Raw genomic sequence first — 21,224 nt, forward strand, 5'->3', positions numbered from 1 at the left:
TCAATCAAGTCAATTTACAGCACCAACAGACAGGATGATCGTGGAGTTTTAATTCTAGAAAAGTATTTGAGGCCCAAGAGTAAAAATGTAGCATTTTTCTGCAACCTTGTCTTTTAAAAAGACTACATTTTTCCTAGAACTACATACAATGTTGGAGGCTTATTGGGATGATGGGAATAATGAGTCACTTTGTTACTGGGTCACTAGTACAGAGTGTACCATAATTTGGAGACAGGCCTAAAATAAGCAGTATTTTGAATTTTGGAAGAAGACTTCTTTTCTTTAGCCAATTCCTAATTTGACAAAGCAAGTAAAGTAGGCTTCTAAGAAGGTATGCAATTATAGGTATTACACACTTGAAGAGAAAATTTTCTGAAAAGTGAATAAACTTTTCACATAGTAATTCCGTAGTAATTCCTAAGAAAAGATCTTCAGTTATTAGAAATTAGAGAACCACCGAGCTCTAAAACAAAAATACTGAAAGCTTTACTGATGAAAAACAAAAACAAAATGGGAATATGGGTAAAAGAGATTTAATATCTTAGTGAATTTATTAATATGGACATTCTTATTTGCACTAGAAATCATTAACAGAGCTTGGCAGTTGGCCACTCCTGAGTGATTTCTAGTGTAATAGAGCTTATATACCTTTAGCATGGTAATTAAAGAGATAAAGCACTCCCAAAAGTAGATTGTTGTTGTTGTTGTTAGTTGCAAAATCATGTCCAACCCATTGCGACCCCAAGGACAACGTTCCTCCAGGCTTTCATGTCCTCAATCAATCAAAATTGCACTAAGGCTTTATTACTGAAAGTGGAAAGTATGCAAGAATTTACTAAAAAAATGGAGGAGAATAGTTTGTTTTCATGCTTTATCAAATTTATTTCCTGCTTTTTCAATATTAAAACAATTACAGCACAGGATATAATTCATTCTGTAGTTCATTGGATACTTATTTCCGTTGTCCCCGACAAATAACTTTATTCACATTTCACATCAAAAATGAATTTTTCCTCCTACATTTGATCCTAAATTTTGATAGAAAAGAGTTATTTAAGTCAAACATGACTCTTATGACAATTGTAGTATTTGGTGAGATCTTAAAACAAGATTTTTATTGCACTTTGTAGAGCTATTTGCCTAGGTTAATGAAGTCTTAAAAAGAAAGGAAAATAGAAGTTAGGTTCTACATAAATATGGATGCCGAATTGCTCTCGGTGGAAGAACATAGAATGCAGGCCTAAATATGGCATTAGATTATGTTGCTTCTAAAGCTTAATAGTCCCTCAACACCAATCCTATCTTATTTAGAAATATATTTGGCCCTTATATGCACTTGCATCATACATTGAAATGATTGGCCAGTGACATCACTGTTGCCTGGGGGATGCCCAGTTGGGGGCTCTTTTCATGTAGCTAGCAGGAGCTGGAGCAAAAGAGGTTAACTCACTCCATCCCACGGCAACACGAATCTCAAATACGAGTTCCAACCCAGCGTCCTAACCATACGAGCCATTATAACAGAATTTTAACTTACTCTCCAGTTAGTGTGTGCTTGGAATAAAAGAATCAAAGTACCAGAGACAGAGAAACATGATAGTTGATGCTTAGAAAATAGTAATTGTACAAATGTAGAATTTTCAAGGTCCAAACATACCCTAATTTAATTAAACAAATGGTACATTCTGTTTTAAACTAGAAACATTTTCCAGCATGCACAAATTATCTAGCTTTCTTATTATGTATTTTATATTCACACACATATACTGTACATAGATAACAAAAAGACAGAAATGAAGTGAAATATTTAACATATAACATTATATATCAATTGCTTGAATAATTTCATTCGGGCATGAAACAGAAGAATATTATGCCATTTACTTTGCATCAAGAGAGGTACCTACAATTTTTATTTAATATATTATCGGTGTCCTTTCTCTTATATAGTGATGTTCCTTTGCTGCCCCCTACTGCAGACCATAGCATCATTTTCCAAGACCTCTGATTCTGACAAATAAGTGGAATGAAATCATAGACTGTAACTTTCCCAAAGTTAGATAGTAGTAATACTAATTTCTTCATATCAATCATCTCAGTAAGTTTAATATATTAGTATAAATTAGTGAATACTATTTATTATTTTCTAGCTGCAGAAGGCTTTTTAATATTTTTTAATAAATTTCTACCCAAGAATCTGTAAAAAAGCTTTTTTGCTTGCAAAAAGCTGCCCTAAATACCAATCATTAAATTAGAAATAAGGGAATACACACTGAAGATCAATAACAGTCAGAATTATTGTAAGCTAAATATGGAAGTTGAAAAAAACATTTGTTCTCTGGAAGAAGGTAATGAAAGTGTCATAGATATGTCCATGAAGAAGGGAGAATTGAAACTCCCAAGGCTGGAAACTAAGAATCAGAGATCAGAGCAGATCATGATCAAAACAGGATGCAGCTCCCCTCCATATCAAGATTTTTTTTTAAAAGGCAATAATTTCATTATTATATAAACATGGAAGAAAGAGAGGCAAGATTTGAACCCCAACATGGATTGATAGGTTCTGCAATAGCTGATTATCTTTCTAACTAAGAGTGCCTTGTGTTAGTAATAAAACTTTCTACCCAAGTCTTAACTTCAATTCCTCTACTATTTAGCTCCAGAATGCTGTTTGAGTTTCTAGAGAACAATTATTGTTGTGCCCTGAGTGTCCTATCAGCTTGACTCACAGGAGACTACCTGGTTACTACTTGTGATTCTTAGGAAGTAAGTTGCCAGTCTTACAACAGTGGAAAGTCTCTAGTAATTTTCTCTATTATTCCTTCATTTAAATTAAGCTTTTTTCTGGGTAAAGGATTAAGTTTAAAGAACTATGCCTTTTAGCCTTAAAGTTTCAAAGACGCTTGAAGGGCATAAAAATATTCTACATTTGAAGGATTAAAATACAGATTTGTTCTCAGGTGTATACACCATCTGATCAGGATTAATGATAAAAAAAATCTGAATTAATGGTTAAACACACACATAGGTCTGCTGCCATCCATCAGTCTTTGTAAAAATGGCATCTACAACATAATGCTCTATTTGTATTTTTGAACAGGTAATCCTTGACTTACAATAGTTCATTTAGTGACCACTCAAAGTTACAATGGCACTGAAAAAGGTGACATGGCAGTTTTTCACACTTACGACCATTGCAGCATCCCCACGGTCACGTGATCAAAATTCAGATGGTTGAATTATCTCGCACTTATGACGGTTGTAGTCTCCCATGGTCATGTGATCCCCTTTTGCAAACTTCTGACAAGCAAAGTCAGTGGGGAGGCCAGATTCACTTAACAAACGTGTTACTAACTTAACAACTGCAGTGGTTCACTTAACAAATGTGGCAAGAAAAGTTGTGAAATGGGGCAAAACTCACTTAATAAATTTCTCACCTAGCAACGTACATTTTGGGCTCAATTGTGGTCATGACGAGGAGAGGCAAGGCTGGGCATTACAATGAGTGGCTAGGAGGAGAGGGGTGAGATAGAGGTGGGCTTGGCAAGGGAGGCTGGGTGAGACGAACATGAGTGATGTCAAGTTGGCCATGACTACCCAGCCACACCTACCCAGCTGGTCATTAGAGCAAAGAAACAGTTGTTAAATTATTTGAATCCACCACTGGGTTGGTAAGTTTATTGGGAAGAAGAGACTGAAGTCACAGTTGTTTTTTTTAACAATTAACAACAGCCAGAGACATTGAAATTATTAAAAAGAATGGGAATATTGAAAAATTAAAAGGATTATTACCTGCATTTATCATCCTTACTCTTTTTATAAACTGAAACATTATTTTTGATTAATTTGTTTGGAGACAAATTAATTAAAAGGTTTGGAAACTTTGTGTTACAGAATGAATAATTGAAGACAAAATGATGAAGTTGGCAGGTTAGATATTATATGATTTGCTGACTGGAGGAAATAGCCATAAAAGATTTTTTTAAAAAATAAGATACAGATTTTTAAATGGGTAAGAATAAATAAAATGAAAGGTACGTAAATAATAACAAGCTACATGAAAATAGAGATGCAAAACTGAACTGATTCTTATCATTTGAGTTGCAAGTCAGGCATATGAACAGAATTCTCCCCACAGAGTGTAATAATCTCTGAACAGTTATTTATTTATTTATTTATTTATTTATTTATTGTTTATATTTATATACCGCCCTATCTCCCAAAGGACTCAGGGCGGTTTACAGGCATTTAAAAACAAAAAATACAATAAATACAATTCTAAAAACAATTAAAAAACTTATTCAAAAGCCTTAATTAAAAATAAAAAAAGTTCTCAGATTGTTTGTAGAAATATTGTGTTTTACCAATAAAAATGATTAGCATGGCATGAAAAATCAATATACAATTAGAAGCTTCTGCAAGCTCAAAGCATTGATCCACTGAGATTCTTGCTCTCTACAAATGATTTGCTGATCTCAGTTTGCCTAACGGCATCTTCTGGATAAATTTGTTCAATTCCTTTACTAGATCTAGGGGAGCATTGATTTCCGGGATGATAACATGTGTGTGATAATCATGAAAATGTTGCAGTTGATGTCCTTCTGACTTTGATGCTTCTTTGCAGCAGACACTAAGTGGGAACTTTCCATCACTCTTACTGCAGCTGGTTTCCCCTTCCATATGGTTCTTACATTTCCTAACATTCTTGAGTATTCTGTGGATGGAATTATAAATTAAATAGTCATCTAGAATAACTAGTTGGTTACTGGAGGGTCTGTAATATTGCAAAGGTGAACAGGCTATATATGTATCATAGCTGCATGCTTTGAAACTTTTGCAGCTGTACATATGGCCATGGATCTGGTAAAGACAATGTGAGGACATATTTGGCATCTCTGACCACTGCCTATCTAGTTGAGCTCTTCAAAAATCTAAGTTATTTTTATTTATTTATTAAATTTCTACGACTCTTGGCAGCTCACAAGATATACACGTAAAATTCTCCAAGTACCCATTTCCCATTCTCTACAACTGTTTCAGACATGTACAAACACCTAAACTGTGTTCATGGCCTTGGACAACCAATTCAGTCATTTAACATTAGTTTCCGTGAATTTATTACAGTATGATTTGCTTAAAATCATTGTAGAAAAATATAGATCTGCAAATACCGGTAATTGCAGATTATACCAAGATATTCAAAACAGTAAAAGCCTCTGAGAATTTATTTCCAAAGTACAGACACTAAACCTAATTTTTAAATTGTTGCAGAAGAGAGAGGCCACATAAGCGTTTTAGGGAAACAAGGGAGAAATGGTCCTTAATGGTCCGTAAAATAGTTCTTAGGAATACAGATCTAGGACTGAAAAAGTTTTGGCCGTGGCCTGAAATTTTGTGCTCCAGAGCTGTTAAACCTGAATTTAGAAGAAAGCCTGTAATTTATTCTTCCAATTGCAAGATACGGTTGTACCTTTGGTTTGTCGCATGGCTTGTCGCTATGCTAGCAGCATTGCGGAGGCTTAAGTACGTGCAATGCTTGTTTCAAATGTCTCAGTGCCTTCCTGACTTGGAATAATTAAAGGCCCACGAACGGGCAGCCAGGCAGGTTGACAGTAGCAACTTTTTCCACGAGACATCCTCCATTCTAAAGGTGGTGCTTTTCTCACACAACCTACCTTTTTTGCTTCGGTTTCTCGGCAATAGGCACAGCCTTCCTTCCACTTCCTCTCCGGCGGCTACCGGCACTGTTACAAATCAAATGCCGAGTCGCTGATTACCGTGGCGATCGATGTGATCGCTCTCTCACTTCTTCTACACGCAGCGTCGGCGGCGCGCCAGTGCAAAAGGAACATTTGGAGAAATGCACGCCTGGGAAGGTGAGCCGGCGACATCAGGTTATCTGCAGAGCGAAATGCTTCACCTGCCCCTTTGCTTATTAATTCTTTCGTGTTTTCTGTAAGGGGCGAGAGGCATGCTATAGTTTCAAGAGACAGCGGTAGCGGCGGCGGCGATGGTTTTTGCAAACTGTACAATTACTCGCCAGTAAATCCCTCTGAGATCCCTGCGATTTATCCCTAAGAACAGCGTATAGGAACTTGGATCTTGACCCTAGGTAGTGTTTTTTTGTAGCGTCTTAACGTTTCTTTTGATTTCTGCTTCTCTCCTCTTTCACAACCTGTCGAGGGATAAAGTGAAAGCGTAGAGGCTCTTCCTGTCCTTAATTAAGAGAGGCCTCCGGTGATCTTGACGGATCTTAATTTCTACAGCGAGGTCCTGAGCTTCAGACCTGCCGCGAAATTACGTGTTAACTTTCTCAGTCCTGATCTCATTAGAAACAGGAGAAGCGGGCTTTTCAGTTTATCGTATGAACTTGGGCAGGAATTTAATCCCTCTGCCCCCTTTTTCCAAATATATCACAACTCAGACCACTGTATACCCTCCAACACATCCTTTGATAAAGAAGACTGTGGTTGCCAGTGAGGGATGTTTTGGCTTCAAGGAAGAGATACGTTGATCTGTTTTATAAATAATAATTCAGATTTCCCCAAATGCATCCAAGGTGGATTCAAACAAACAAGTTTATCACTTGTCAGAGAAATTCAGGGGCATTATGGGGAAAAAACCTGGAAATACCATGAATGAATTCTCTCTCAAGCAGGATGGTGTTTTTTTTAAAAAAAATCAATTAAATTTCTAGATTTCAATATCAAAGAAAGAAACCAAAGAATGTTAAATGTTTGCATTAGCACTTGATGAGGGGACTGCATTTTAAGCTTCTTATGCTATTTTTTTTCTAACATAATTGTCACCTTGCTTTTATTAGTCTCCTAAAGATAGAAATGGAGCGGGTAGCAATTGACTCAAAAATCCAAAATGAAAACAACAAATCCCAGATGCAAAGAAAGGCAGATTAATCTGAATACATTTGTCCTGTATCTTAATTGATTATTATGTATTATTTTTTACATGAAAAGAGCGCTATAACATTTTTACAGAGGTATTCTTTTTGAACTCTAGTTAGTTGAACTAGTACGACATGAAATTAGAACAGGGCAGATTGAAATTAAACTCCCAAGACAATATTGGTAATGTTTTTTGTTTTTTTTTAATTCAAAAAGTTTTACAAAAATTTTTTTCTCCCCTTTCCCCCCAACCTCCCTCCCTTCACAAACCCCCTCCCCCCCGCCCTGACTTCCCGGAACAAGCACAAGGTATAGTTAAAAATAAAACAAACATATGCTAAAAAAAATTTCCCCCAAAACTATTATACTAATTTTCCCTCTCTAGCTCTGACTTCCTCCTTACATAACCAAAATCCTTCAAAAAACAAAATAAGTCAATAGAACAAATGAATCCTAAAGTATTTAAAACCAGCTAAAGCATAAAAATCCAATCCAATTCAGAGAATATCTCCCTTATAGCTTCTATAACCATATAATTTTTTCCCCAAGTCTTTCTTACATAAGATCTTTCGAGAATATTCTATTTAAAATTCAGTACAACCCATTATAAAATTTCAATACAGGAAATTACAATATCTATTCAACTTTAGTCTTTCCTCGTCAAAGTCCAGTATAAATCCAAATATCTAGTCTTTTATGATAGATATAAAACATATAATCAACCCATTTCTTCCAGATCTTCCTCACGTATTGTCTTTCAGGGACGCTAATATTTTTATCTGTTAATATTTCAAAAAAAAAATTCTTTCAAGGATAATACTTTTGTCTCTTGCCATTTTTTTTTGATGCATTAGTTTCTGTCTTTCCTTCATTACTCCTTTTGAAAAGTCAGTCACAATATTTCCTAGTAGTTCCTTATGTCCAAAAATCCACAAGTTACTGCCGTATATTCCATCAGTCCGAAAAGAGAACTCTTGGAAAGCATGAATTTTTCCGTTTCGGGGGACAGCCTCCTGTAGCACAAATTCAGGCATTTCATCCAAACTTTTTTAAAAAAGCTTCTTTGCATCAACTTGTTTATTCACAATCATATCTTCATATTTATCCACTTTTGTTTGTATCTCCTCCATTCCATTTTCCAAGTCCTGATTACACTGGTTAATTTCCTCCAAGCTCTCATCCAAAACGTCTCCATTTTTTATCAATTGGTATTTTTGAATAATTAAATACATTCTTTCTGTATAATCCTGTATAAAGTCACGAATCCATTCTTCTGAAAGAACCTTCATGGCAAAGTTCTTGCTGAGAATCCCCTTATAAAATACTTAAACAAACTAAAATAATCCAACAGTCCACAGTCCAGCACAATAAGATAAAGTCTCCATTTACTTTCACTTTCTCAGCAAGTAAACACCATTTTATTTCATTATGTTGATTGTAGATGAAAGAAGAAAAAAAAGTTTTAAAAAAAATAGAAGTCAGATTTAATACTTGCAATTTAAATGACTAATCTCCTGTGTTTATTCTGTCTGCTTATAAATATCCATAACAATCACTTGAAGCAGAAGTGGTCGCTCTCTTCTCTTTCTGCATGAAGCAGAGACACACTGGATCTGGAGCTGCTGCAGAGGGATTTCCAGGGAACTTTCCCCTTCGAGTTCCCCAAGCGGGGCCTCTAGAGAGTTCTACCTTTTCCTCTTCTGCTCTTTCCCTTCCCCTTTACCGGGGAAAGTACTTTCAGCTGGCGAACAGCTGATATTCGCTGTTTTCGCCAGCTTTTTTACAGAATCCTAGCCCGGGTGCCCTTAGGGCATCCTTCGGAGAGAGCGGAGCCACTGGAAGTCTCAACAATATTGGTAATGTTGATTAAGTGTCTTATCAGTCTAACCCAAAGTTTTCAAGAAGATAAAAGGACTAGGTTGCCTACTTGAAGGAAGAGATAGGTAATACTGATTGCACCTTTGTTTTAAAAATAATTTGATTAGAATGTATAATTTAGATAACAATTTAGAGAAAAGTTTAAATATTATTTCTTTCAGGGCCATTGTCAAATAAACAAAAGGGGTCTTCTGCTTATTTTGGGGGGGGGAGTCAAAAGTTTTCTTCATCTGTTCTCTCCCTATAGCAACCCCCACTTAGGCAGTCTGGCCTGAGAGAGAGAAAGTGGCCCAAGGAGCTTCTGTGGATGAGGAAAGACTAAATTCTGTATCTCCTTTGCCATTATTCAATACTTGTATTGAGAACTTAGGGAGTCTTCAAGTTTTTGGCTGCAAAAACCTAGAGACTACTACATGTATCTCTCTAGGACAGGGATGTGGGCCAGATCTGGGCCAGATCTGCTTATATCCAGCCGGCTGGGAAATGTCAAAGGTGCCTCTGCTGGCCAAAAATGGGTTGCATGGCTCATTTTCGGCCAGCAGAGTGCTGCAGGAGGCCGTAGCAGGTGAAAACGAGACATGGGGGAGCTGCGCACAACCCCCCGTGCCATGTTTTGGCTGGTAAAGTGCAGGAGGCCATCAGGCTGGAAATGCAAAGTTTTGGCCAGCAGGATGCTGTAGGAGGCGTCCATCCCATCTCTCCCCCCCACAGCCCCCTCTGCTGGCACGTGGAGGAGAACTGCTCTTACCGTGACTCATGAAAGTTCAACTTTCAGTTCTACAGAGTGTCACAGGGTATATATATTATTTTACAGATTCCTAAGTACATTAGTTGAGACTCAAGTATTTAGTTGTGATACTTCTGTTTTATTCCTGACTGTCTCTTGTAATGTTTGGAGCAGTTCTAGCTTCTAATAATGTTGTTGGACAAAAGTTGGGCAATAGTCACAGGACAATTACTAAAGCAAGGACCTTGGTTCTACTTCGCTCCATGAAATTTCTGTTTCTGTTTTAATCTAATTTAATTTAAATCTAATTTAATTTAATTTAATTTATAAGATACCTCTGAACCTAGGCCTTCTTCTGCATTTGGCAGACTCCTGTTTGGTTTTATCATTTTGTATATTTTATTTAATTGTGACCACTATGTTAAAATAAAATATAGATGTGACAGATATTTATGTGTTTGCTATTTAAGTGAAACACACACAAATACACTTGTATTACTCTTATATGCACAAAACATTTTGAATGTTTTTCAGAGGTATAAAAAAACAAGAACAATTATAATTATTTATTGACACTCTTCCTAAATGATATGTTACAAATTAGAAGTATACCTATCAAAAAAATCAGGTTTGGCTTTAATTTATTTTTAAAACTGACAGCCATGTTGTTTTGTTTTTTGTCATACCCACTTTCAAACTAGATAATATTTTTATTTTTATTTTTCATGGACAACAGAATTGTATATAGAGCATTTGCTGTTTATGTATGTCATTTAACTTATTCTGTTCTGACCTGTGATTATCAGATTAATGTCAGACAGAGCCAAAACATTGGCATGTAAGTTGGACCACTAGGTTGATTAACTAAGAGAGAAAGCCTAGTCTGATCCATGGGTCATAAATAGTTGAGATGGAAGAGAAAATGGATACTAGGCAGCCCTGAGTTTATGAGTCAGGGATTCAGACCAATTTGGACCAATTTCCAAGCATGAGTCAATAAGATGGATGGTTGTAAATTTATTTCCAACGGTCTGCCTATTGAACTGAATATTTCCTCTTATTTTGTATGACTAAAACACACCTTATATAGCAGGCCCTATTCTGCCCACAGTTGCCAACCTTGCAGTCTCATACTCTTCCTTTGTTTAATGTTCTGTGTCATATAGTGCAATTCAGGGGTGAAATCTAAAAATTTTCCCTACCGGTTCTGTGACCATGGCTTAATTGGCGGCCGTGGTCAGATGACTGGGTGGGCATGGCCAATAACAATAAATAATAAAAATAATAAACAAAGTATACAAAACAATAAGAGGTACCAAAAACCCAACTTTCACACTTTACACACACATACAACACAACACAACTGACTCGCACACAATGTAAAAGCAGCTGCACTTCACCCAAAATGGCCCCTGCAACAAGCAGAAACCTCACACAGCCACAAAAAGGTCAAAAACCAACTTTCACACTTTACACACACACAACACAACACAAATGACTCACTCTCTCTCTCACACACACAAAATGTCACACACAGCTTTGTGAGATTTTATGTGTTTGTATAGTTAGAGTGAAACACTACAGAAACACACCAAATCTCAGCTGCACAAATATTTTATTTTATTATTTTATTTTATTTATATTTTTTAGATCAGGGGTCTCCAACCTTAATAACTTTAAGTTTTGTGGACTTCAATTCCCAGAGTTCCTCAGCCAGCAAAGCAGGCAGATTGAGTTGCTCACTGAGGAAATGGATTGCAGGCAGGCGGATTCAGTTGCTAGCTGATGCAACTGATGTAAAGCATGGCTTTGCAAGCCCGAAAGAAGCAGCAATAAGGCAAGTGGGGACGGGACATTGGGTGGGCATGGGTGGGGACTGTTGTAGGAGGTTGTTAAAATGATTTTAAAAGCCTGTGATGATGACGCAACTCATCTGGGATTGCAAGAGGAAAAAAAAGATTTTAAAAGACTCCTCTGACGATCCCAGCTGAAGTTGCCTCATAGCAGCCCAGAATCTCTTAAAATAATTGTTTTAACAAGCTCTTTGGCTGAATAGCTTATAGAAAACATGTTTTTTAAGGTTCTGGTGGTGAGGAACTCAGCTGGGATCACCAGAGGAGCCTTTTAAAATCTTTTTTACAACTCTTCAGCCGAAGAGGTTGTTAAAAAAAAGTTTAAAGGGTTCTGATGATCTCAGCTGAGCCACAGTATCATTAAAGGCTTTTTTTTTACTTTTAAAGGCATGTTTTTGGCTGAAGAAAAACTGCTTTTAAAAGTAAAAAAAACCCCCCAACCTCTGATGATGGAGCGGCTTAGCAGGGGCAGGGAGCGGGGGCAGGGATTTTTGCTACTGGTTCTCCGAACCACCAGCTGCCATTGCTACCGGACTGGCCGAGCCAGTGTGAACCGGGAACATTTCACCCTGGTGCAATTGCCATTATTTCAAGACTAGATTTTGTAATGAATTGGGTTTATTCAACAAAAGAGAGAAACTTGAACCATATTCTGTGCCAGGATCAAGGTCTTCAATGAATAGAGTAGAATAGAATAGAGTAGAGTAGAGTAGAATAGAATAGAATTTTTTATTGGCCAAGTGATTGGACACACAAGGAATTTGTCTTGGTGCATATGCTCTCAGTGTACATAAAAGAAAAGATACCTTCATTAAGGTACAACACTTACAACACTTAATGATAGTCATAAGGTACAAATAAGCAATCAGGAAACAACATCAATATAAAATGTAAGCAACAAAGTTACAGTCGTACAGTCATAAGTGGAAGGAGATGGGAACAATGAGAAGATTAATAGTAGTGCAGATTTAGTAAATAGTTTGACAGTGTTGAAGGAATTATTTATTTAACAGAGCGATGGTGTTCAGGAAGAAACTGTTCTTGTGTCTAGTTGTTCTGGTGTGCAGTGCTCTATAGCGTCGTTTTGAGGGTAGGAGTTGAAACAATTTATGTCCAGGATGTGAGGGATCTGTAAGTATTTTCAAGGCCCTCTTCTTGATTCGTGCAGTATACAGGTCCTCAATGGAAGGCAGGTTGGTAGCAATTATTTTTTCTGCAGTTCTAATTATCCTCTGAAGTCTGTGTTTTTCTTGTTGGGTTGCAGAACCGAACCAGACAGTTATAGAGGTGTAGATGAGAGACTCAATATTTCCTCTGTAGAACTGGATCAGCAGCTCCTTGTGCAGTTTGAGCTTACTGAGTTGGCGCAGAAAGAACATTCTTTGTTGTGCTTTTTTGATGATGTTTTTGATGTTAGCTGTCCATTTTAGATCTTGTGATATGGTAGAACCTAGAAATTTGAAGGTTTCTATTGTTGACACTGTGTTGTCTAGTATTGTGAGAGGTGGAAGTATGGAAGGATTTCTCCTAAAGTATACCACCCATTTCTATAGTTTTGAGTGTGTTCAGATTGTTTCAGTCGCACCACGAGGCTAGTCGTTCAACCTCCCGTCTGTATGCGGATTCAACAATGTCTTAAATGAGACTGATCACTGTTGTGTCATTTGGAAACTTCGGTAGTTTAACAGATGGATTGTTAGAGATTCAGTCATTAGTATACAGAGAGAAGAGAAGTGGGAGAGCACATGGGCAGGGGTGTACTGTTGTAGGTATCTGATGTGATTCTGCTTAGCTTCACCTGCTGCTTCCTGTTTGTTAGGAAGCTTATGATCTACTTACAAGTGTGTTCAGGTAGCTGGTTTAGCTTAGTTAGAAGAATGTCTGGAATGATGGTATTGAATGCTGAATTAAAGTCTACAAGAGGACCTTTGCATAGGTTTTTGGAGATTCAAGATGTTGTAGGATGTAGTGCAGAGCCATATTACCAGCATCATCTGTTGATCTATTTGCTCAGTATGCAAATTGCAAGGGGTCTATCAGCGGCTCCATGGTGGTTTTCAAGTGGGGCAGCACTAGCCTTTCAAAGATTTTCATGACTACAGATGTTAGAGCAACTGGTCTCTAGTAATTCAGTTCTTTGATGGTGGGCTTCTTTTGCACTGGGATGATAGTAGAGCGTTTGAAGCAAGAAGGAACATAGCACATCTATATTGATTTATGAAGATACAGGTGAAGATGGGGGCCAATTGGTCAGCACAGACTTTTAAGCAAGAAGGAGTTATTTTGTCTGGGCCTGGAGCTTTTCCTGGCTTTTTTCTGTGAAATAGATCTTGCACTTCCTTGCACTTCTCATCCCACCCTGGGATGGGGTCAGTTGTAGAGCTATATGGCCCTTGACCCCAGCTTCTTAATTTTGGTAATTCCTTTAGTCTGAAGGAAACATCACATTTGGTCATATTTTCTTATAGATTTGCAAATTTCATAAATCTTGCTTTTTAAAGGGGTGTATGTGTGTGATTATTACAATATATATATATATATATGTATATGTTTTCTGAGGTTTTCGCGGGTGTTTGTATGTAGGTCTTTGGTTATTCGGGTTTTCTCCCGCGTAAAATTGGAAGTGTCTTGGCGACGTTTCGACGAAGTCTCATTCGTCATCTTCAGGCTTCAGCTTCGTGCTTCTGGGAGCAATGTGTGGTTGCAGCTGGAAGAAGGAAACAGCTGGAAGGAAGAAACAGCTGCAACCACACATTGCTCCCAGAAGCACAAAGCTGAAGCCTGAAGATGACGAACGATTTCATCGAAACGTCGCCAAGACACTTCCAATTTTACGCGGGAGAAAATCCGAATAACCAAAGACCTACATATATGTATATGTATACCCACACACACCTGCTTCCATCATACCACCTTTAGTGCTTCTAAATATGTATTCCTTTAAAACACAAAACTTTATTGATTGTACCATCATTATTTATTTCAGCATGACAATTCTGACATAGAGTTTTTATAATTGTATAATTCTTTAAGTACTGCACAGAACCCTGGAAACTCCTTGCAAACAATAGGCTGATAAACAATTACAGAGCTTTTGTGAGTATAGATTTTTCCTATTCGTAATCTGGTTCATTTCTGCTATTTTCAGAATTCATTTGCTTTAATAAATTCATTCCACAAATCCATGCCACAAATGCCTACTCAGAACTCATTGTTCCCAAGTGATATGTATATGATTACAGGTTAAATAATACTGCTTGTACAGATATTATTAATGTACTAATTAGTTGTATTTTTATATACTTCAGTTTAAGCGGTTAAATTTGTGGCATTCCAGTTTGGATTTTTGGCCAATGTTTATTTTCAAAATATAGGTAATAGAGAGAAGCTTTGGATTTACTTCTAAATATGTGAGCCTTGAGGGGGATGCTTCAAGGGGGATGTTTCTTATGCCCAGATATATTTTTTTCTTTACTGGTGGTTTAGCTATTTTAAGTACATAGTTTGGGACTGAATAATGCTGTAAATTAAGCTGTGTTTTTCCTAGAATTCAACAATAGTAAACTGTACTCTTGGTGACTATTATGGGATAGTTACATGTTATTTCTTGCTGTTAAAAAGTTCCTTTTTTAAAGACTGAATGTATTCCCATATGGAAAGGCAAGCAAGGAATAGGTGCTTACTAATAATAGTTTATTACATTCATTTTTAACTCTAGTTCTTAGGTATTATATCTCTTGCCCAACACTGGCTGGCATAGAAAATGCATCAAATAAAGCTCCATAAGGTACAATAAAAAGTTCAAAATCCAGAGATAAAAAAGTAACAGGGAGGAAAAATAACTAAAGGTACTGCTTAAAAATTAACTAAATAAAAGTGGAAAATTATGTAGCCTCATTTTAAGAGTGATTACTAGGAAGGGAGTTCACGGATGTTTCTAGGGCTTATGTCTAAAATAAATGAACATCAGCTTGAAGATGCTGTATTGTAATGCTGTATAGTAATGTTTTATTTGCTAAGGTTTTAACTCTGTAGATTTGAGCAGGACTGTCTTTCTAGTAAATATGATAGAAATAATTCTCCTTGTCTTCTGTGGGGCTTATAGGGGTGTGCTTTAGATTATAGTCTGATAACCAAAGCCTAGCTCTAAGTATATGTTTGATTACTCCTGTCTTTTAATAAAACTTTGCTTCCTAGAAAGTGACAAGGTGTTTATAGGATGGAGAGAAAGGATGAAAGCAGTACTGTGCTGCTCTGATGCAAGAGCCTCCATTTTTGTACGTGCATTATGTCAACACATGCAGGTCTGGTAAGGGCAAAAGTTGTGCTGCCCTATTAGACCATTGCTTTTGGCATTTTGATTAAAACTGGTGCTTGCAAACATTTGAAAGAGAGGCAAGATAGGCAATCCATATCAGCATGTGGTTCATTTATGAGGAAGAATCACACGAGAAGGATGGCTGTTTTTATGAAGAACTGTATGCACTCATCTCTGGCTTGAAACAAAATAGAATTTTAATAAAACTCTTTTATTGCAAGGAACATACCATTACTCCCTATAATACAGATAGATTCAACTTCTACAAAGAAACCAACTTCCTCACATGCTCTTTTCTAAGTAGCATTATTTATTCATGCAACTTTCAACACGATCCAATTAGTCTGTTTAGCTTTTTGATTCTATGTCTGCTCTCTGTAACTCATATAACAGCATCTGAGGATGTGTTGCTTCTTTTAGAAAAATCCTACAACCGTAAAATTGATGCTGTACTTAGAATTCTTTAAGTTCTGGTGAAGTCCAATGCCCGATAATCTATATTCTACTAAAACTCTTGTATCTGATTCTTTGTAATCTTCGATTAAGCAAAACAATGCATAATAGAGTAATATTTTTGAATCAACATATTTGAAATGGGCTATGTGGGACCGTAATTCCTGTACGATTACATTTGACAAAACTGTGGCTTCTTCAGCATTACTTAACGTCCTGACTGCACATTTCCTAAATACCTGTAGTTGTAGTGCAAAAGGGAAGAGAGGAGAAGTGTATCCCCATCTTCTTTCCTGCCTTCCAATGACATCTAAATCAAATTGACTGGCGGCAAGGCCTTATGATCTTATGATAAGGTAAGATTGGCTGGGGGACTACTAAATGTCAACTGGTCAGCCCTTTTCTGGAATGGGGAGTGGAGGTGTATTTTTCTGTATAGTTCTTCACTTCCTAATTCCCCGTCTCTCCAATAAAATGGCAGAATGTGTGTAAGCTGAAGAGGAAGAGTAATTTCTGATGCTCCCTGTCAGGCTTCTGATATAGAGTCAGTGAGTTGGCAGGTAGTCATAAGTCACTATCAGTCTCATTGCTTTTTTGTCTGCCCATAATCATTCTGTTTTTCTGTTTAGATAAGAAAATACCTGTGAAAGAATGGGTTAATAAGTCATTTAGAGGAGGACTCCCTGACTGGGAATACATTTTAAGATCCAGTTTACCATTTACCATTATCAGTTTACCATTATCACGATCCCCTGTATCTCTTTCTGGACAGACCACTTTGGCATATCTTCATTTGTGTTTACTTTAGGTCCAATTTACTGCAGTCATTCTTATTATTATTTCTCCCAGATTCAATACATTATTTCATGAACTTTAAAATGAACATTTTGTTATTATTCAATTCAATATTTAAGAATATGACTTTTCTCAATACTATCATATATTAGTGTTCTTCTATTGTGGTACCTCGTACATTCCTGATTTCTGGAATCCCTTCTAGAAATGTTGAATTATAAAGCACTTACTATTGCAGCATTTAAAGCTATACCAAGTATATCATGTCTTATACACAGGGATATGCTTTTTTCATCCATTGATGTGTAATCCTAGAGTCTAATCCTAATCTGCATCTCACAGACGGTACCTAACTATAGCTCAGCAATTACAGCCAGCCAATCAAACAGTTCAAAATCAGACCATGACTCAGAAATATCCTAACAAACAACATTCAAACTACTTTGCATCTCACCAAAAGGTATTTAAAGATATGTGTTTGACAGACAAGCACAACTCAAAACACACTGACAATGTCTCCTCGAATGGTGATGAAACGTTTGCAACCAAATTGGCAGGCTCAGAAGTCAAACCAACAGCCTAACTACCAACCCAAGCTATTAATCAAATTCATTTCACATCCTTCAGAATGTGATTGCTACTTATCCCAAATTGCTAATTGCTGCTCTGAAATGCTGCAGTTAGCCTTCTAGCTTTTTGGTGTGACTGGACAGTAACCATTTTCTGCTTTTAACAAGGTACCCCTGGCTCTTCATTTATTTCTGTTTTGCAAAACCAGAGTCTTTAGCACATCATCACTGCTGGTGAAGGATTCTGCTTCATTTTTACACAATGTGTCGTTCATTTATTTGGAGGTAATAATTTATGATTACCTTTAAGATCAGTTGGATTTACTTCTTACCTTGAAAAAAGAGGAGCTTAGTGTATTGTGAGGAATGACTTCCCATACCAACTTATTTAAAATATTGGCTAAAATCAAGAGGGTTAGTATTTTGACCCTTCAAAAATGAGGAACTTCTATAAGATTTTTAGACAAGATTTAGAATATATCTGACAATATGACAATGGTGGAAAAATTATAAAACAACTTCAAATGAAAAGCAGCATTTGAATATATTTAGAAGATAGTTCCCAAATATATCACCATTACTGTGCAATGGATCTTAACATTTCCTCTGGTTAGTTTGCTGCTTACAGTGCTCTGTTTTAGATCTGCTTCTAAATTTGGCTTGGTAAGTGATCACTTTCTAGTTTGCCAATTGTCGTTTGGAGTGAACTTAAATCAATCATGTTTTTTGACTCAGTATTGATATATACTATAAGACTCATACTTATCCCTCAGTAGGTATTAGTTGTATCTATGATGATTGTTCTTTTCTATTACCCAGTATTTTGGAGGAGTACTGTGTCATGTCTATGTTAAAAAAATATGAAATCAGAATCAATTATTAGGCCAACATGTCATGTTGCAGGACACAAGGGAAAGAAGACTGTGGTGCATAATGTCATTCTGACTGCTATGAGAAAGTCTCAACAGCTGGAACTTTTTCCTGGGTGATCCAGAATTCCTGCTGAATATTATTATTCATGATGATCCCCTTGTTGTTTAAGGCAGTGGTCACCAACCAGTGGTCCATGGTCACTGGTGGTCCACAAGAAAATTTTGGTGGTCCACAGAAAAAATATTTGCATTTTTTATATTGCACTCAATCAGGGGTCCTCAAACTACGGCCCTAGATGGATACAGACAAAGAACAGTTGTGTTGCTGCAGAGAGTCTCCCCCTTTGGGATCTTTTTGTGTGGGGTAGACGGGGGCAGAAATTCCAACTTGGGATCGGCTTCAGCCTCCTGGTGCAGGACTTTGGGTGAAGGCTGGAGGAGAGTGCCTCTAGTGATGAAGAGCCGGAGGGCCTTGTTCCAGTGGGCCTGCATCATGGCCTGGAATTGGCTGACCATCTCAGCCCGCTGAGCCTCCAAGTGCTGGTACCTGGCCTTGCACTCCCACAGGTCTTCCCTCTGCTTGGAAAGCCTATGCTTGTAGTCCTCAGTGAAGTGCTTCTGTTGAGCTTCCTTCTCAACCAGATCCAATTTGAACTGAGCCAGCTGTTTTGCCAATTTTTTCTTGTGGTGGCTGTTTAGCTCCAGCAACTGCTTCCTGTTGGGGCCCTAAGGAGCCTGAACGGGCAGGCGAGGAGTGGCTGGGAGGGGAGGGTGAGTAGAGGCCGGTGAGGCATCCCTCAATGCGAGTGACATCAAATTACCCATGCCCATCCAGTCACATGACCACCTAGCCATGCCCACTCAGCCGGTCATTAGGCAGATCATATTAGTGGTCTGCGGGATTTAAAATTATGAATTTAGTGGTCCCTGAGGTCCAAAAGGTTGGGGACCCCTGGTTTAAGGTATTATATGCATTAGATAGGTAAGTAGGTTTTTGGAGGTTCTGATACAGTTATCAGTAGATGACATTCTAGATCTTGTATTAGTTGCTACGATGTCAGTAGGAACTAGGGATTAAAGTCCTTGGATATGGGATGTGGGGATGTGGTAGAATGGGCCTTTTAATTAATTCTACTTAGATGAGTTGTCAAGTAAATTAAGATGTATCAGATCGTTAGATAAGAATGATAGCATATTGATGAGGATTCAGTTTGGTTTTGAGTAGTTAGACTTGCAAGTTTGCTGTGACATTTCATATTTTCCTGACTTTGTAGAGTTGTCAATTTACAGGGGCATGAAGGTATATAGCAATTCTTAATATTGCAGCCATCAACTAGGAAGTCCAGATACACCAGCTCAATCATGGTTTAGGGATTGTTTAAGTTTGTTATGTCTTTTCAATATTTCTTCCTATTCACAGTTTGGTAGAACAGTGAAAGAAAGAAGCAATTAAGTCTGGTCCTAAGGTTTCAAGGGTTAATTAAGCTGGTTCTAAAATTCCAACCCTGTCATGTTATTTTGATGTATTTTTTTGTAAGTTGTCTTATCAAGCACTGTGATAAAGAGCTATTTTGTCATCATTTGGCACACTGCCCATAGTGAGAGGCAGCATAGATCCATCCTGATGCAAATTTCTGAGAAATTGACTCCTTTTCTCATTATGAAATATTTTCAATTGATATATTGGGAAGAGCTCTGGAAAGATTTCATTTTGGAGGACATTTAAAGATTTGTGGACTGATCAAAACACAACATAATTCTTTTGTGATCTGCCATGCTTGGAAGTCATTCAATAGCATGTATATTGAGCATATGACGTTGTCACTGAAGATTATGACTAAGAGATTGAACAACAGCTTTTCTGGTAACCAGTGTCCAGTATTAATTCTTTTAAGTATGATCAGTAATGCAGCCTCATTTGTTTAAAGTATGCAGCTATTCCTAGATGATTTTGATCCTTTGGGGGATCAAAATCAGATTGATAATTTACTATACTGTTACTGTTTTGAAGATCTCATCTGTAGATTGTTCCTTCCTTTGCACAAACAATTCAAATGCTGGTGCTAAAAGGTCCACAATTTTATTTATGGATGGAAATTCAAAGAGAGAAATTACTGTTTGTGCAGTTAGGAAGCATTGCCTGGGAGTAAGGTCTGTTGCATATTCCTTTGCATTTTGTGTTTCTGCTCACCCTCAAAGAAGAAAGATTTATTGAAGAGGTAGCAGTTATTTCAATCCCAGCAGCATAAGAAGCTAAAAGGGGCAGGGAATCATTATGGTGCTTTGACTCCTCATACAGAGAAAAGGAAACTCCAGTAATTGGTGTTTCCCAAGTTCTGATTTAACAACCAAATTGAGAGGGTCATATCTATTTGTGGTATAGATAGAGTAAATAGAGTAGGAGGAATTTTCTTTTTTTATCAGCTTTTACTTAAAGATTTCTCATATACTTCTCCACTCCAGCTACCTTAAGAGTCTTTCAATGATAAACGTGTCTCAACATTTATCTGCTTGAATAGAAGAGAATAGAAGAGAATAGAAGAGAATAGAATAGAATTCTTTATTGGCCAAGTGTGATTGGACACAAGAGGAATTTGTCTTAGTGCATATGCTCTCAGTGTACATAGAAGAAAAGATATGTTCAGCAAGAATTCTAAGAAAAAACACTTAATGATAACCATAGGGTATAAATAAGCAATCAGGAAATAATATCAATATAAATAGTAAGGATACAAGCAAGTTATAGTCATTTAGTCATAAGTGGAAGGAGATGGGTGATGGGAACGATGAGAAGATTAATAGTAGTGTAGATTTAGTAATACTTTGACAGTGTTGAGGGAATTATTTGTTTAGCAGA

At 37.1% G+C, this 21,224-nt stretch overlaps 1 protein-coding gene across 9 annotated transcripts in view; it reads left to right on the plus strand.

The window, feature by feature from the left end:
• The window catches only part of TPK1 (thiamin pyrophosphokinase 1), a 465,917-nt gene that overhangs the window by 121,845 nt on the left and 322,848 nt on the right, over positions 1-21,224 (plus strand). For 2 of the 9 annotated variants that reach the window (XM_058179855.1, XM_058179860.1), the window contains exon 1: positions 5,749-5,876. The exons of 2 other annotated variants lie outside the window; for them this stretch is intronic. The gene's annotated coding sequence lies outside the window, so the exon portion shown is untranslated. Of the gene's footprint in view, positions 1-5,748; positions 5,877-5,943; positions 6,113-16,376; positions 16,488-21,224 lie in introns of those variants that run through there. 5 more of the 9 variants (XM_058179853.1, XM_058179854.1, XM_058179861.1 and 2 more) reach the window with 5 other exon arrangements.

The sequence above is a fragment of the Ahaetulla prasina genome, chromosome 4 (assembly GCF_028640845.1).
Source record: "Ahaetulla prasina isolate Xishuangbanna chromosome 4, ASM2864084v1, whole genome shotgun sequence".
Taxonomy (NCBI): Eukaryota; Metazoa; Chordata; class Lepidosauria; order Squamata; family Colubridae; genus Ahaetulla; species Ahaetulla prasina.